The sequence below is a fragment of the Anser anser genome, assembly GCF_964211835.1.
Source record: "Anser anser genome assembly, chromosome: 1".
Classification (NCBI taxonomy): Eukaryota; Metazoa; Chordata; class Aves; order Anseriformes; family Anatidae; genus Anser; species Anser anser.
The window spans coordinates 86,834,950-86,851,657 of NC_139720.1; the positions used below are offsets into that span (position 1 = coordinate 86,834,950).

Consider the following 16,708-nt stretch of genomic DNA (forward strand, 5'->3'; position numbering starts at 1 on the left):
CTCCTGGAGCATCCATCATGTACCTTAACAGTTGGGCTCAATACCTTTGAATCACTAACACCTGCATCTTTGAGCTAACCAAACAGAGGAAAGCACCTTAAGTTGTTAATGTTTCTGGGCCTACTACTAGCGGAATACAAGTACACATTTTGTCAGTGAATGTCACAACTTTTGGCTAATAAGAGGAAAAACCTAGAGATGGTGGGAACAGGAACAGTTTTCAAGCTTTCCTGACTGGACACTAACAGCTATCCACTTCCAACCTGTCTTTCTTTTCACCACTTTCTCTCCTCACACTAGTCTGCTTGCAGCACTTTCCCAGAAAGAAACATCCTTTATTCTGTGATGATGGTGAGTCATCCCCCTCACTGTCATTTCCCATCTTCCTTCTCTCAAAGTTTTGAAGACTTTCTCAATCAAACACTGCTGTAAGAATTTTAAGAGTGGCAAAATCATAGTTTTCCTTAACCTCCTTCTCTGCACAGCCCAGCTACTCTAGTTCATCCAACTACAACTCACCCTGAGGCACAGATTCAGCATGACAATTTTGTTCACAAAGCTACAGAAAGTTGATAATCATTGTACAATGGAAAATATGGGGATAATTTTAGGCATTGTCACCTGAATGAATTTCAGAATGATTGCACACATCTCCAAGGTACTAGGTAGCAATTCTATTTTTATTTTCATTCTTTACTCACAAACCTGGAGATCCAGAAATGTCTTACAACATACTGTGTTACAACAGCAGAGTGCTGATATGTCCTATACAAGTATTTGTTATTTTAGGTGTGGGATGTTATTTCACTATATTCAACAACATTTTAAAATATTTTCCTAAATTAGACTTTTTACTTTCTGTTAGACAAAACCAGATTCTTTTCATCCACACAGGGGCGTTCAAGTTAAATGTAGCTATTATCAACACCAACAGAAATATTTTGCAAGAAAAGCAAAGCCCAATGAAAACCAACAGGATGCAAAACAAAGATACTGAATTATATTGACTGTATAGTAATAGCAATGCCAGTTTGTCCATTTCATTGTTAATTAGCTAGGGAATAGCCAGACTATTGGAATAAATAGAGTAGCACTCCCTGTTCTATTCAGAACTCTGCACACTCAAATTAAAACACATTCTGTTTGCATGAGAGGCCATCCAGTCCTCTCAAACACAACTATTATCTAGCATTACAGGTACCGGAACAAAAGGAATATAAAAATCAAATGTTTATAGTTTAACTTCAGAGTTAATCTTAGACTTGTACTGATTTCTACAAACCAGTTAATGTCTTTATTTTAAAGTCTTGCTCCCAGCACTTTTAATGAGTAACATTCAGGGTCTGAACACAGTTTGAAGAAACAATCATCTAGAATATTGTGTAAGTATCACTCATCCCTGCCCAAAAGAGCTGGCATAATTGCAGTATTTTTACATGTTTAGAGGTTACTTCTTAGAAGCAATTTCCTAATTTAGACACAGCAGCCAGGACTAAAATACTGGCAGACAGTAGCAGTGAATACAAAAGTCATTTTGGATCATAAAATAATGGAGGAAGCAGGGTGTAGTTTCTAACATTGCTTTTGCCTCCTTATGTTAATTAGCTAAGCTGCAATTTATTAGAATCATCTACTAAACAAAGCTTCATTATTTTGTTTCTTTAATTTTGTGCAGTTTGCTTTTTTCTTTCTCCCTCAAGCTATTACCCTTAATTCTTGATCTGGAAACAGACTATTTAGTTTGCACTCAACTTATCTGATGCTTTCTATGACTTGTAGAACTGAAGAAAAATACTACTAACAGACATCAGGCAATGAACTTTGCTTTTAAAACTATGAACTTCCCATTTTCCTTATAATATTCCTTAAAATATTCCTATTTTTTTTTAACCTTCCTTGAAGGTCCAAGGTGTTAATAACTCCTAAGTGAGCCTTAAATCCTCTTCTGGAACTATGGTCCAAGCACAGAGAAGTATTTTTCTTCTGGTAAATGGGTTCTGGGTTGTAGCTCACTCCTGGCACTGAGGCCCTAAGTCAAGAGCATTTGTGCCAAACTGGAGAAATAACCAATTTAGCAAGAGACAGCCATTGTCCTTAATGAATTTCGAAGCACTACATTTAGGTAGGAATAATAACCTGCATCAAGCAGGGTGGCAAATGGCAGGGTAGTAAAAGGAACTCCGCAAAAAAGGACCCGAGTGATCAAAAGCTGGACATGAGTTTGCAGTGCCATAGTATTGAAGAAAAAAAGAGAACATTTACTGTAAATACATAAAACAGGGTATAACAAAGCATTCCCCTCCTCCACTCCCCCCCCCAAAAAAAAAAAAAAAAAACTACTCCATTTTTGAGCAATATATTTGAGAAGGACAGGAATTAATGGAAAAGCACCCAGAAAAGAACAAGGGAAAAAAAAAAAAAGGGCTAGTAGAAATATCAAAGAAATTAAGTTCTTTACTCTAAACAGAGGAAGCAGAGAGGAAAGCCTAAAGGCTGGTGCAGTGAGGGAGGGAATAAAGCAGTCTCCATGCCCACTCAGAATGCAGTATGAAGGTGTACACGGCAACAAGGAAGCTTTAGCTCAAAATTTTGTGACTGCGTTGGTAGATCGTGCCTAGGAGTTGCTTAATTTCTATTGCTGGAGTGCCTTAAATGAGAGAAAGATAATTATTTGTGAGATGTGGCAGTAACATTGGGGTAGTGGAACACTCAAATTACTGCTCAAAGCAGGTTTTCAAGCAAATCACATTATTGCCTTGCACACACAAAGTTCCCATAACCAATTCTGCCTTCACAGAAGCTTAAGAGTGGCACTGACATAACCGAGTGCATGGCTAGTCTAAACAAGAGATTTAAGGGTTAGTGAGTCTTTTATTTCTGTCACCAGATGAGAGACTGTCTCTTTGGGTAGTTTTCTTCCAACATCTTTTATTTAGAATCAGCGTTTTTTAATGGAACTTAAAAAACAGCAAGACCCAAATGTCTGCTTCTCAGAAGCCTATCATTGCTCATTTTTTGGCAAGCTCAACAGATACTCAGATACTATATATTTGACAAAAAACAATTATCAAACATACTTATACTTGTATTTAACCAGCCTCATGCCTTCCTTTTGATCCCCTCTCTAAGACCCTTTGCATTTCAGTAAATTTTATGGAGGACAAAACATCCTTGGCACTTTACGAAGTGTAATGAACTACCTACCTATCAGTCAGAAAATGCTAATGAAGGAAGCAGGGGATGCCTCAGACTAAGGGCTTGTTATTGGTTTTTAGAGAATATAATTGCACACTTGGGAGGCAGTAACTTCTTAATTACAGTCCTCAGGGGAGTGGGAGGAATCAAAGTGCTGTCATGTCTGGAAGGGACTTGACACAAGTAGCCAGAGTGGCCTAATCCTATCAGAGGAGAAAACACTTGATCCATACTCCAGGAAGCTCCTAGTCTTCTTCAGGCACTCTGTAATTAAGTATTTAAAAACTGCTCCCCTCAGTGCACTTCTCTGCTTCTGCTTGTCTATCAGCTTCCTCACTTAAGTCACCAGCATGGTTAACCACCATTAGGCATCTCAGTCAAATGCACATGTAAATACTGAATGTACTATGTGATTATAGAAATCATTCCTTTTTTAGAAGTTAGGGACATTGGGAAGAACTTATGCTCGAGAGCAGTGTTGAAGCATATGCTAATTTTATTTATTTCAAAACCTGAGTTTAGTTCTTTTTAGAATTAAAATATGGCTGGATCAGGACATGGAAGAGACTGAAAAAAGGGAATATCATAGAATCAATTGGGTTGGAGAAGACTTCTAAGATCATCAAGCCCAATTGTCAACCTAGCACTGCCAAGTCTACCACAAAACCACATCCCTAAGCACCACATCCATGTGTGTTTTGAATACCTCCAGGGATGGTGACTCAACCATTTCCATGGGCAACCTGTTCCAATGCCTCATAATCCTTTCAGTGAAGAATTTTTTCCTAATATCCAACCTAAACCCTCCCGGTGCAACTTGAGGCTTTTACCTCTTGTACTACCACTTGTTGCTTGGGAGAAGAGACCAACCCCCACCCCACTACAACCTCTTTTGAGGTAGCTGTAGAGAGTGATAAGGTCTCCCCTGAACCTCCTTTTCTCTAGGCTGAATAACCCCAGTGCCCTCATCTGCTCCTCATAATTCTTGTTCCCTAGACCCTTCAACAGCTTCGTAGCCCTTCTCTGGACATGCTCCAGCACCTCTATGTCCTTCTTGTAGTGAGGGGCCCAAAACTGAACACAGCACTCTAGGTGCTGCCTCACTAGAGATGAGTACAGAGGAACGATCACCTCCCTGCTCCTGCTGGCTACACTATTGCTGATACAAGCCAGGATGCTGTTGGTCTTCCTGGCTACCTGAGCACACTGCTGGCTCATGTTCAGACAGCTATCAACCAATATTCCCAGGTCCCTTCCCTCCAGGCAGCTTTACAGTCACTCTTCACCCAGCCTGTAGAATTGAATGGGGTTGTTTTGCCTCAAGTGCAGGACCCGGCACTTAGCCATGCTGGACCTCATACAGTTGGCCTCGGCTCATTGGTCCAGCCTATCCAGATCCCTCTGCAGAGCCCTCCTACCCTTGAGCAGATCAACACTCACATCCAACTTGGTGTCACCTGAAAACTTACTGAGGGTGCACTCGATCCCCTTATCCAGATCATTGATAAAGATACTGAAGAGAACTGCCCCCAGTACTGAGCCCTGGGGGACACCACTTATGATCGGCCTCCAACTGCATTTAACTCCATTCACCACAAATATTGGCCCCAGCCATCCACCCATTTTTTTACCCAGCAAAGCATACACCCATCCGAGCCATGAGCAGCTGGCTTCTCCAGAAGAATATTGTGGGAAACAGTGTCAAAAGCTTTACTAAACTCTAGGTAGGCAACATCCACAGCCTTTCTCTCATCCACTAAGCATGTCACCTTGTCATACAAGGAGATCAGGCTCATCAAGCAGGGGCATGTGGGGGTGTGGCTGGTCCTGGTCCCACCAAAGCCTCGCCAGCCACTCTCACAAGAGCTGCTGGCTTCTGGCGGCTCCCTCGAGTTTCCTCAATGCAGGAAACCCCCCTGCACATCGCCATCCCCTGCTCCACTGCAGAATGCATCTGCCCTGGAGCTGATCACCTCAGCAATATCCACACAACATCTAAAGTGTGTCATTTAAAAAGGAATTCAACTATTCATCCTTTGACCATCAACAAATCTGCAGCCTACAACAGTTAGAAGCAAGCGCATTCTGTAGGAAAGTTTTTCACAGTTTCCTAATGCTTGCATCTCTTGCACTTCCCTCCTTCTTGTTTAACCCTGGTGCCAATCAAAATCAGGATCCCAGATTCGAAAGAGAAAACACTAGTAAAACTTCTAAAAGCAGTATGAAGCAGCTACTTATTTTAACTGAGTGCTGCCCAGCCATCCAACCACCAACAAACCAGAGACCACTTTGTGAAGCACTGTTCTTTCATACACACACCCCACATTTCACAAGGGTAAATAACCCAAGAAACCTTCAGGGTTATTAGCTGGAAGTTCACTTTCTGTGGATACAGCAAATCACCATATTCAGGACAGCTCATTGCCACTAAAAACAGCAGAGATGCCCTCTGACTTCCAGCTTGGTTGAACTCATCCACAACTGAAACAGAGTAGTAGACCATCATATTGCAAGTCTAGGCACCTCACTGTTTTATTAAAAAAAAAAAAAAAAAAGACATTTTGTATAAATAAAGGAAAGAAACAAGGATGATGCACTATATAATAAATGAAGCAATCTTTTAAAATTGTAACCCGTAACTTTGTAAAGCTAAGCACTTGCAGGCAGTCTCGCCAAACTTCAGTTGAACTTTGGCACTAGAAAGGTACTGTACGAGGCTTGTGTCTCATTAATGCAGCCACATCACAGCAATTCATGAAGGAAGATACGCGGGAGGAGGATGAGCTAATTTAGCTCTGAATCCCACTGAAGAGAATGTCATGCTCACTCCCCCTCAGCAGTGGGCTTTTCATATGGCTGCATCCAGGGTGGTTAGTGGCTAAAAAGAGAAATTGCTGCCACTGAGACAGAGCAAGCCACTCACTCTTCAGCCTTTTTGCTGCTGTCCCTCTCAGTAGTAATACACTTCTTCCCTGTTAAAATATCTTCCTTTTAACCTCATCCTACTCTGGCCTGAGATAGAATGTATTTGCTTTGTAGGGAAAAGGATAAAATGAGGCATATTGTTTTCATGTTCTAAATTGTGGTTGAAGAGCTATACCAAAGTGAAATATTTTCATGGTTTTCAAAAAATACACCAGGTTTTGATTAACAGACATTTATCTCTCAGTGAACAAAGCAAGTCAAATGCATGTTTTGTTGTTAATCCTGTAGGCAACACTTGTCAGAATATATTGCACACACTTATCATCACTTAACACATACTGCTTTCTCTACAGTAAGCAACAGCTTAACAACACTATCTCCACTCTCCTGTCATGTGAAACAACTGTACTCATCTTGAGGTCTGTAAACCTTTATATGAACTATTTCTATGAGATCCACACAAAACAATTAGGGAGGTGAAAACCAAAACCAACACACTACTGGAGCAGGACATTGGAGTTGTCATACAGGGACTTGCATTTCTACTGGAAGATTCTTAGTAGTCTACAAAATGGCTGGGGAAAAAAAATAAGCTGGGAACCACTACAGAAGCTAAATACACCCAAGTGATACCTGCATGGTCAATAGCAAAAGACATATCCTTTGAGAGAGGCCACTGAAACAAAGGAAGGAATAGCAATATTCACAGAAATACAAGCACTAGGATTTTATTATATAAAATATTAAAATGGAAGGGCTGATGAAAATCCAAGAAAAATTAGGAGTATCTGTAGTTAATATGATGTAGAGGGAAGGTTAATAAAAAAAATACAGCATAGGTTAACTAGCCAGAAGGTACTCTATTTACAAAAAATGGAAGCGTAATAGAGGGAAAAAAAAGTCATGAAGACAAGCCAACATTTTATGCTGAAAGATTATTAATGCACCAACAGTCTGAACATTAAGTTAAGGGTCTATAATGAGGCTAACAGTCTGTGGAGCTGGTTCAGTCATAAGACTGTTCTCTCCTTAATGCATGCCATAACCATTAAAGATGAAACACAATATTTGGAAGGCAGAAATAGACACAAAACAGAAGAACATCATAGCAAACAAAAAGCTCTTGTTCTGTTCAGACTCGGGCACTGCATAGCAGAGCAAAAAGAAAAGATGGTTACAGGTTCTCTCTCTGTCCCACTCTCCTAACTTCTGAGAGGTAAAGCAGATATATGCTCTTTGTGGGAAGATGCCCAAAAGCCAGCTGTAGCTTAGGGAATAAATCTTTCATGGCTCCCCCTACAGTTAATGGATGGAGGAATGTTCCTCATGAAAACAAATCTGACAGGAACTTGCCTGTAAATTTTCTGAATTACCCTGTAGGATGCTAGATTAGATGCGGCTGTTATGACAGAAGGCAGAACTTCAATCCAAAGGAACGTAGCCGTAAATTTGAGGACCAGGCAAACAAACATCATACAGTTCAACACAGAAAAGTGAAAAGCTCTGCACATGGGGAAGAATAACCCCATGCATCTGTAAAGACTGGAAACAAAATGGGTCAATTAGCCTGAAAAGATCCTGAAGTTACACTGGATGCCAGATTAATATAAATCAACACCACTCTCTTGTCAGAGAGAAGGCAAATGACCATAATAATAGAAGCATGCCCAGCAGATTGAGAGAAGTTATTATCCCCCTCTAATCAGCATTGATAAGGCTGCACTTGGAGTACTTCATTCACTTTTGGGATGAGCGATGTGTTCAAGAGCAACGTAGAGACCCTGGATATAGTCCAGTTGCTGAGATGGTCAGGACCCATGGCTTTCAAGAAGAGGATGAAAGTGGGGTTCATTAAGTCTTCTGAAGGGATGATCTGCTAGTGTCTACAACTGCTTGGAGGAAGGTAACAAAAACAACAGAGCCAAATGGATTTTGAGAGTGGCAGGCAGCATAACAAAGGCCAACATTCACAAGCAGCGTCCTGAAAGGTTCATAATGGAGACTGGAAGGAAAAAAAAAAAAAAAAAAAACACTTTCCACTAAGAGATTAGTGCAGTACTATCGCCCAGAGAGTCTGTAATGTCTCAGTTACGGGTGATTTTCATAACTCACCTGGACAAAGCCATTGCTTACATGGTCTCTGATATCAGAAGTCTTCCATGTACAAAGAACAGGCTGGACAAGGTGATTGCAGCTGTTCCTTCCAACCACAGCCTCTGTGACTCTTTGACTCCCCACAGGAGCCTCACTATTAATTGGTTTAGGGAAACAAGCGTCCCCTGTAGAATAAAGCTGTGCAAATTAATCTCTCTTTCTGAACCTGCAGGAGAATACAAAGCTGCAAATCTCTATGGTCTTTCACAGGGTTGTAAAAGTTAGGAAAGAGTATGGTGAGCTTTTCTTTCTATTTCCCCATACCCATTAAAATTACAAGCAATGCTTCAAAATATGCATCCACAAGAACACCCCTTAGACCTTGAATCAGGAACAAGAAGCCTTTGAAAATAATGTGGCATGGAATACAGATCATCAGCTACATTAACAATCTCTAGCCAGGTAAGCAAGTTAATGGTGAAAGTAAAATAAAGCAGTAAATTTCAAGGTGGTTATTGCAGGCTGGGGAACAAACTAAGCATGGGGGACTTAACAAAATAGATCTAGACAGTATGCGATTGCTAACCATAGGTCTCAAAGAAGTGTTTGGCATGTGTAGTTTGTTTTTTGTTTTTGTTTTTTTTTTTAATCATTTTCAATAGTGGAGTAACTTATTTAAATGAGATAGGATTCTCACTGAAGCTGCATGGCCACTATGGGAGGGGGAAAATGCATACTTATTCATATTGTTTTATTACTGTGTACCCATTTTTTAAATTATTATTTTAAACACAGGTGCAAGGGATTATTTAGCACAGTCCTTTCCCACATTTATAATTTTGCATATCAGGGTTTATTGAATAATGTCAGAAGTAGGAATGTTGCAAAAAAAAATAAGAAAAGGTATTTCAAGGTTTGCTTTGGCTAAGCCCAAAGCAGGAATTACAATACTTGACATTCCACAGGGAGCTTGTTATTTTGGAAAGTTTCACAAGTTCAGGAGACTTGCCTACTATTCACTGGTAAACATCTAAAATTGACATGGCTTATCTGAACAGAAATGCTTTGTGAATAACACAACACTAACGATCTACGTCATACCTAAGGACTAGCTCAAGCATGGTGCAAGCCACAGATGAAATAATACATATCCCTTTCCTTTCTTCCATGTCTCTTGGAAGCACTGTGCTATGAAGATTTTGTCAGAAAGACTGCAATAGCTTCAGAGGCAAAGAAAGGAACAAGTTGTAGGGGCCACTGTGTACAAACATTGTTAAAAACTCTGTTTTAGCATACTCAGAAAGATCAACATTCATTTCTATGGTTCAGAACATCTCTCTCTCCCCCCTGCTGAGGGGAGTTTTGGTAGCACAGCAAGTGCTACCTGATCACGAGTACTGCAAGGTAAATAACATTTTGGAATAACTTCTCAGGAGACCATAGCAGGGTAATTCTTGCCCTGTATTTCCAACCTGTACAGTTGCAAAGAAAAATATGAAGTGACATTACTTGCTTGCTTGATATCCCAGTACACACGGTAAGATGTGGATAAAATTAGTCTTACTGACCAAATTAGAAATGGGTAGCCATACGTGCTTGCACTTACGTCAGTAGACACATTAAGTTAGGGCAGAAACTGAGCAGTGAGTTAAGAGATTGTCATCATCACCCAAGAGCTTGGTTTATAATTGAGCAGCAGCAGCTCAAAGGGCGAGATATAGAAACACTAATTCCCAGGCAAGAGATGGAAACACTAATTCCCAGTAACAAGACTTAAGAGCAACATTTTTTTGTGAAAGAAAGTACAAATTACAAGTGACTGTGCCTCTACAACATTATCTAGAAGTGCATGGACTTGTATGCTTGAGAGAGCAGAAGGCTCTGAGGTGAGAAAGCTCACACATTTTTACTGGGGCAACATGGGGGAGTGAAGCAAGGGGGGTATATGGCCGGAAGCATGGCACTGCATGCAAAGAAGCACCATGCAGCCAAACATTATGAACAGCAAATGGGTGCCAACAGAATACATAAACTAGAGTCCTGATTTATGCTTCCTAACATGTAAAACAACATTTACCTTTCTAAATAATTTTGCCATCAGTAAATAAGTCAATACTTTAAATAATCAATCCGTAAGACAAATCTTAGCTAAAGAGGTCACCATGAACAACCAGTGGTGAAAATGAGGAGAATGCTCTTTTTCTTCCTTGAGAGCCTCCTCTATAAATGTTAGGTGGTAGGCATTAATGTGGTACATGCAGATAATTTGTATGACTTTTGAAATGTGTCTTGACATAGATAGTAAAATTCTAGCTATGACAAACCTAGCTCAGAGGGAAAGTCTCTCACAACAGGATGCCTTCAGCCATGAATTCTTGTACCTTATGATGAACAATGGCACATTATCAAGAGAAATCAGGCCTAAATCCTGCCCTCAATTTATAAGCACAACTACTGACATTATTTCTGAAAGGCTTAAGTGGCCTTTATGAAAATATATGGTTATATTTCTCCTCATCAGTGATGAACTATCAAGAGCATCGCAAAGACATAAGACTTAACAGAAGCGCTGTAAGCTAGTGACTGATTTACTGACAACAGAGAGACTGATAGTAACAGTATCCCCAAGAAGCAGGTAGGTGTTGTATGATGGCAATTTTGCAGAAATATGGACTTTCATGCAAGAACAGAAGCCTAGGAATAGGTTAGCAAAGCACACGCAGCACGAGGCCAGCGCAGGACTGCTAAACCACTGAGTTAATAGGCCCCCCATCTCGCATGAACCAAAACAACATTAAAGTCATCAGTTTCTTCCTTGTCATAATCTAAAGCAGAATTCAGCCTCCACACCTTCCCCTGCTTAGACAAAACTCAGGTCAGCTCTCTTTCCCTCTGGCACCTTCACTAGCAGTGAAGTGAGGATTAACCATTGATAATCTGTCCCATGTCTTGCAGCAGATAGATGAAGTTGTACCTGGTTCTAGGAACATTTTTCAAGCTGGAAACGTCCTATCTGTCAGTCTCTCGTGATTCCTTTTCTACAAGAACGGTAACAAAGACTTGTTTGGACACCAAAGCAGAAGGGAGACAATTTTAAAGTTTTATGCCTGTTTATTGCTTTAATTTTGTTACATTTCAGGCTGTGACACATCTTTGCTCTTACTCTATGAAATTTTGCAAGAATTGCCATGCAAAGTCAAAGTCCTTGTTTTAATAGAATCTTTAATGAATATGAAGGCTGAAGCAATATTCTGAATCTAAACACTGCACACCATACATCTTTAGATGCCTGTAATCACTACTGCATCAGCATAAGGGGATGGTTAACTCATTAGCTAACAACAACTACAACAGTCACAAGGCTAATTATTTGGGTAGCTATACTTGAAAGCAAAAGGTACAGATGCATTGCACGTCTACCTGTCCTTTCCCTTGTTTTCAAATGCATTGAGATGCAGCCCCTTTGGGGCCTGCCCTTTGTAGCAATGCCTTTAATGATAAAGTACAAGTAATCATCCATTGTCACAAGTATCATGACTCTCACAAATATCACAAAAAAAAAATCTTACCCATGGCTTACCAAGTTAATAAATAGATTAGTTTCAAGCAACTACTTATTTTGTTACCTTTGATATTTAGAAGTAATGAATCTCTACTTCACTCTTGTTAGTTTCCCACTCAGTGTTTCCTTAAGTGGGGAGAAATCTTCATAGGATTCTTAGTCAAGGCAAAAGTATTCTTCTAAGACAGCAGATAACCCAGAAAAGAGATGGTGGTTAGTAGAACCACAAAGAGAAGGAAATGCTAAGTAATTCTGTGAAAGCAGTTTGTTTCATTTGTATTGAACACTAAATTAAATGCTCCAAGCAGCACTGAAAACAGTAATTGACTTTCATCTTCACATTATATCAATGACATTTTTCAAAACAGCATGCACAGTGCTCAAAATGCTGTTTCTTATGGTACTGAACTTATTTACAATCAGACAATCACAATTCAGGGAAAGAGATAAATACCAAAAGATAACCACATCTCTGCTAACCAGTTTTGACTATCTTGCCCCTTCATATGTGGGGGCTGCTTTTATTATTATTATTATTTTATTTGTTTATTTGTTTTTGGTAGCATTTGTGTTCCCTTGTCAGCAGTGAGTTTTCAATGAAAAGGTAGGAAAGCTTGAGACCAAGTTTCTATGTGCCTCCATTCCCCTCACTCTGACCAAGAAGAGAAAGGGGTGGACTGGCAGAAGGAAGACCATGCACAAGTGAGGTTTGTTACCACATATTAACAAAAAGACACTATAAATAAGCATTTGGGGAAATCATAGCCTCCAGTACATAAAAAGCAAATGCAATAGCTGTTGTTGTCTCTTGGCTTCAGTCCCAGCAGTTCAGCATTGACAGGAGCAGGGAACACAGCCTACTTGACTTGGTGGGCTACAGAACCAGCATTGGCTTTCTGGGTGGTGGTGTGTGCATCTGCAGCATCTCATGGGAAAACGTTTGAGTATTTTGAGTTCTTGGTGAGCCTAACAGTAGCTGTTTTTAACAGTATCTACTTTAAAATAAAAACAAAACCCTAGGTGAACAACAATGTATAGGAAAAGACACTCCTGGAATATTTTAAGAAGTTTCTACAAATTAAGTAGTTGTGACTACATTTTTTTTTTACAAGTTCTTGATATATTAGCCTGAGTCTGAATATTAGAAAGATGCTAGCCCTCACTTCAATTATTTATTCTCCTGTCTCCCACACATCCTATCTATAGGCCACTGCTACGTACACGTTTTATATGTAAAATCTGTACAGTTAGAATGACCTATACTCATGTCAAAGAATTATGTATATCAACAGAATGTGTATTTATTCCCCCACCCCAGAGAAGAAGAAAAGTGTATATGCAAAGATATTTCATTAATTCTTTTGTCTTTACAACCTTGAATATACTAGCCTGTAAACACACACCATTTGAATAATGTGATCATAATCCTTGAAAGAATGATAAATATTACCAATAACTCTAAAAACAATACTTCTAGGGAAGATTTACAACTTTTACAAGATTTCCCAAGATTTATAGGCAGGAGTCCAGACGTGAAACATAGCTAATAACGTTCTGCTAGAGCTCTATTCAGACAATTTACTTCTTTGAGTCCCTGCGGGACAGCATCCAAACCTTTCACAGGACACTCAAGCTTCTCAAGGCCTCCAGATTGTTGCAAAATCAGTAGCTGGCAAAGTTTACACCTTTATGCAACTTGTGTCCTTTTCTTCACTGGGTGCTTTCAGACCAAAAACCTGGCAAAATCCCTAAGACAGTCTTTTTTTAAACACCCCCAGGGGATTGATGAGTTTTTCTCCATCTAATAATTTCTTTCCTGGCTCTCTGCTTGTTGTAAACTACTTATTTTCTTCCTTTGAGGTCCTATTGTTCAACTGTAGAAGGAACAAACAACTCCTGTGGGTGCCTCACCAGGCAGTCATTGACAGAAATTGCTATCACTGACCTCAACATCATGCACATCTGGGAACAGGGTGATTCATGGCCATGCAGCCTATGAACACCCACATAGCTCAACAAGCTTAAAAGCACACAGCATTCCACAAACAGAAACTGGGTATCTTCTACCCTGTTCTGTGGCTGATTTATCCCACTTTAACATCCCACCACAAGCACACTGGTCACTCATTTGAGTACAGGTTTACAGAGGTTTTATTGTAGGAGGCTCTGTTCCAAACTGACTGCAAAGCAGAATGTCAGCACCTGGCAGCAAGGCATTTTGTTTTGTTTACCCATCTTTTAACGTTCGTGCCAGGGCAGCAGATATATTTAAGATTGTGCTAACCTTTTTAATCATCTAGAAAACAGATACCAACTACACAGTCAGAGAAAGAGATCCAGGGAAAAGGCTGTTTGATTTCTAAAATGAAACACTTCTCTAGGGATGGGAATTGTGTTTTTGTTTGTTTGTTTGTTTTTTTCTTTCTTTCTTAGAGGAAGCACTAATCCTACAAAAACCAGCAGGCAGTGAAGAGACGGAGGCTGAAATAAGACATCATGGTACAGGTCTGCCAAGCAATCTCTACAGCCCATTGGTGTGGAGTACCATACTCCAAGCACCATTTGGTAAAGCCAGCCCAGCTTGTTTGCAAGACCTAGGCCAGCAAATTTCATTCTTTGCAGAAGCAACCAATGTGAGGAGGAGTGATAGACCCTGAGGCTGAAGCACACATGGTTTTTAGGATGGATAGCAGCACACCTGTTGGGCTGTGACAACACGGGAGTAGAGGCATTAGATGACTGAAGCCTTTAAAAAACCCAGAAGCATCAAGAAATGGTGCTTCTTCCTACTCCATGTTATTTGCTAGAACATATTTGCTGTCCTGTCTCAAGATCTCTGAAAAGTTGTTTGTTTTTTTCTCCATCAGATGGATCATTGATATGTAAGGCTCTCAATCCAGGCTCTGAGAACAGAATCAGGTTTTGTCCGCCTCCTAAATCTAAAGTAGAAAAAACTGATCTCAAGATACAGGAAAATAAAAAGCAGCCAAGGGATATAGCAGGGAGGTAAAACGTTAAACGCAGTCACATATTAAGTGTTCTGGAGCTGGATTAATCTTTGATGCCTTTGGTTCTGATTCTGCTTCAAGCATCTTATCTCAGAACGGTGATGCTCTTGCTGTAACCAGACTAGTAACAGAGCCTTGTAAAGCTGTCACCACAACATCACAGTGATGCTCCATCTGCCTCTCAAATGAGGTTTTTAAGAGACACCACCCACTCCAAGAAGGGGTACATGTCTTTGTAAATTGAGAGCTAGACACATCCACTTCAGGGACTGTGCCCTGTGCACTGCAGTCTGTGTATTCTTGGCAGGATATTTTCTTATTGCAGGTGTAGGTGGCCAGAGACCAAAACATTCTTTAATGGGCTGGGAATAATAAATCTTGCAACACATTGCTTAAGATATTTTTAATATCTGCAACTTAGAAGCAGACATATTAAGGTAACTGCTTAATTTCTTAAAAATTTGCCAGACTTTACAGGAGTTAGAATACACACAGAGTGGGAAGTTTTCCACTGTTCTTTATCCTGCATTACTGAAGCTCTGAAAAGCCAAAGGACTTCCTCTTCTTTGAGAGAAGACAGTTATGTGCTTTACAGAACTGAATTTATTGCCTTGCCATTTGTTGTAGGAGATCACGGTGGTTTGAGTGTATCAAGTTGTTCTCAGTCAGAAGTTAAATACAAACATTTCCAGGAATCATTACATCCAGAATCACCATAACAAAAGAAGGTTCAAGCGCATAAGGGGGCAAGTCCTGCTAAGCATCAAGCACACTCCAGCTTCGAAATTTAAAATAGTGTGGAAGGGGACAGATCCCTATGGAGCTGCATCTCATAGCACAGGTTGTGGTCTCCAGAAAGATAAAGTTGCTTGCAGCACCTCTCCTGTTTAGCAAAATCAGCAATGCTTCATACTGATTCCTGCAGGGAAGGACACAAATAGGGCAGCCTCACACTGAAACAGCACGTTTTCCAGGAAGGTTTCCTTGTACCTCTCCCTGCACTACAGGCACACACATACAAAGCCACTGGCAATCTTGCCTTCTAACCAGGAGCAAGAATAGCTAGTACTGTTAACCAAAGGGAAAGGCCAACTCAGGGAAAGAAGACAAAAAGAAAAGACTGTTCCCCTGATTCAAGCCACTAAGCATGTCAGCATACCACTAGAAAGCACTCCTCTGCTCTCATCTCTTTTTGAAGGTGGATTCTATGTTTGGCACTCCTGATGATGTAAACCCCTCTGCTTGAAAACACTCTCCATAGGCAGGTTACGGAGTATTGCCAAGAGCAATGGGAGAATCACAAGCAGAGAGCAGGCTGGGGTGAAGAAGATCTAGAGGTCTGTTCTGCGCTCTTTCCTGTCCATTTCCCGTGGAAGGTAGGACTTTTTTTCATGATTGTCTTTGAAAGAACAGAGCTCTCTGACATTGAGAATTAGTATGTAAAGGGCTTTAAGGTTAGGTTATATAAAACCATAGAAGTAAAAAGTCTGTTAGTAGTCATTTATTAACATGCATTTATTTTGTGCAGGAATAGGCAGCAATGCCACCGGATCCACGTACCAACTGGCAATACTTTTATCCATTTCAGTAAGATAGAGCAGAATATACATTCTTAAAGAGAAGAAGGATGTCTGTCACACACAGCATGGATAACATTTGCCCTGTCTCTGGTTGCAAAAACAGAGAAGTAAAGACATGGTGCGAGATCATTGACAATAGATCGCCATTCTTCAAGGCATGCTGTTTACAAATTGAAATGACTATTTTTTAAGATGCTAGTAGTGTCATGTAAATTGCCATGGAGAGCTATGAGCCCTCAAATTTGAAAGCCTGACAGTAGGCCATTTCAGGATAGACAATCTCATTACTTCAGGAGATTGAGTTCTGTTGTAATTAATGATATTTAGTAAGTCAGAGGTCAAAA

The 16,708-nt window shown here is 40.1% G+C and overlaps 1 protein-coding gene across 9 annotated transcripts in view; it reads left to right on the forward strand.

Annotated features, from left to right (window-relative positions):
* Window positions 1-16,708, forward strand: part of HTR1F (5-hydroxytryptamine receptor 1F) — a 120,717-nt gene that overhangs the window by 67,120 nt on the left and 36,889 nt on the right. The window contains exon 3 of one of the 9 annotated variants that reach the window (XM_083805831.1): window positions 16,046-16,160. The exons of 7 other annotated variants lie outside the window; for them this stretch is intronic. The gene's annotated coding sequence lies outside the window, so the exon portion shown is untranslated. Of the gene's footprint in view, window positions 1-15,982; window positions 16,161-16,708 lie in introns of all 9 variants that reach the window. One more of the 9 variants, XM_083805830.1, reaches the window with a different exon arrangement.